Source organism: Limulus polyphemus, unplaced genomic scaffold (assembly GCF_000517525.1).
Source record: "Limulus polyphemus unplaced genomic scaffold, Limulus_polyphemus-2.1.2 Scaffold3502, whole genome shotgun sequence".
Taxonomy (NCBI): Eukaryota; Metazoa; Arthropoda; class Merostomata; order Xiphosura; family Limulidae; genus Limulus; species Limulus polyphemus.
The window spans coordinates 53,339-55,435 of record NW_013669112.1 but is presented as its reverse complement, the minus strand read 5'-3'; the positions used below and the strand labels follow the sequence as shown (position 1 = coordinate 55,435).

The 2,097-nt window shown below is 27.6% G+C and overlaps 1 long non-coding RNA gene across 2 annotated transcripts in view; it reads right to left on the bottom strand.

The window, feature by feature from the left end:
* Positions 1 to 1,326, bottom strand: part of LOC111088298 — a 3,506-nt gene extending 2,180 nt beyond the window's left edge. The window contains exons 1-2 of one of the 2 annotated variants that reach the window (XR_002612856.1): positions 446 to 1,326; positions 24 to 403 (exon numbers count right to left, since the gene is read on the bottom strand). This is a non-coding gene — a long non-coding RNA (uncharacterized LOC111088298). Of the gene's footprint in view, positions 1 to 23 lie in introns of both variants that reach the window. The other variant, XR_002612855.1, reaches the window with a different exon arrangement.
* Between the last annotated feature and the right edge of the window lie 771 nt (positions 1,327 to 2,097).

Genomic DNA, 2,097 nt, shown 5'->3' with positions numbered 1-2,097 from the left:
ACTTTATAAGCCTTATAGATCACCTATTATAATTTATTACGTCACTTTATAAGCCTTATAGATCACCTATTATTATTAGTACGTCACTCTATATGCTTTATAGATCACCTATTATGATTAGTACGTCACTTTATATGCTTTATAGATCACCTATTATGATTAGTACGTCACTTTATAAGCCTTATAGATCACCTATTATTATTAGTACGTCATTCTATATGCTTTATAGATCACCTATTATTATTAGTACGTCACTTTATAAGCCATATAGATCACCTATTATGATTAGTACGTCACTCTATATGCTTTACAGATCACCTATTATAATTTATTACGTCACTTTATAAGCCCTAAAGATCACCTATTATGATTAGTACGTCACTTTATAAGCCCTATAGATCACCTATTATTATTAGTACGTCACTCTATATGCTTTATAGATCACCTATTATTATTAGTACGTCACTCTATATGCTTTATAGATCACCTATTATGATTAGTACGTCACTTTATAAGCCTTATAGATCACCTATTATTATTAGTACGTCACTCTATATGCTTTATAGATCACCTATTATTATTAGTACGCCACTTTATAAGCCTTATAGATCACCTATTATAATTTATTACGTCACTTTATAAGCCTTATAGATCACCTATTATTATTAGTACGTCACTCTATATGCTTTATAGATCACCTATTATGATTAGTACGTCACTTTATAAGCCTTATAGATCACCTATTATTATTAGTACGTCACTCTATATGCTTTATAGATCACCTATTATGATTAGTACGTCACTTTATAAGCCTTATAGATCACCTATTATTATTAGTACGTCACTTTATAAGCCTTATAGATCAACTATTATGATTAGTACGTCACTTTATAAGCCTTATAGATCACATATTATGATTAGTACGCCACTTTATAAGCCCTATAGATCACCTATTATACTTTATTACGTCACTTTATAAGCTTTATAGATTAGTATGTCACTTAACTACTCTGAAGGATTATCCCTAATGTGTTAATATGTCATTTAATATTTTAAAACTCACTCATCTGTTTATTACACCACTGTGGATGCTGATAGACCTGATAAATCAACTTTCACTGGTAGTATATCATTTAGATCGCTTACTTTTTTAAATATGTCACTTGTGCAACCTACTGGTACACAAGCATCAACTAGCACACCTCATAAACAGGTCATTTTAAATAATCTTACCATAAGCAGAGTTATTGCTATCAAACAAATGAAATCTTCGAACTAATTTTGTAGCAATAACGCTTTAAGAACATAATAAAAATGCAAAGAATAACTCACCCCAATACTTTAACAACATAATAAAAATGTAAACAGTAACTCACAACAATACTTTAACAACATAATAAAAATGCAAAAAGTAACTCGCAACAATACTTTAACAACATAATAAAAATGCAAAAAGTAACTCACCCCAATACTTTAACAACATAATAAAAATGTAAACAGTAACTCACAACAATACTTTAACAACATAATAAAAATGTAAACAGTAACTCACAACAATACTTTAACAACATAATAAAAATGTAAACAGTAACTCACAACAATACTTTAACAACATAATAAAAATGCAAGAAGTAACTCGCAATAATACTTTAACAACATAATAAAAATGGAAAAAGTAACTCACCCCAATACTTTACATAATAAAAATGTGAACAGTAACTCACAACAATACTTTAACAACATAATAAAAATGCAAAAAGTAACTCGCAATAATACTTTAACAACATAATAAAAATGCAAAAAGTAACTCACAACAATACTTTAACAACATAATAAAAATGCGAGAAATGATACACAACAATACTTTAACAACATAATACAAATGTAAACAGTAACTCACAATAATACTTTAACAACATAATAAAAATGCAAAAAGTAACTCACAACAATACTTTAACAACATAATAAAAATGCGAGAAATGATACACAACAATACTTTAACAACATAATAAAAATGTAAACAGTAGCTCACAATAATACTTTAACAACATAATAAAAATGCAAAAAGTAACTCACAACAATACTTTAACAACATAA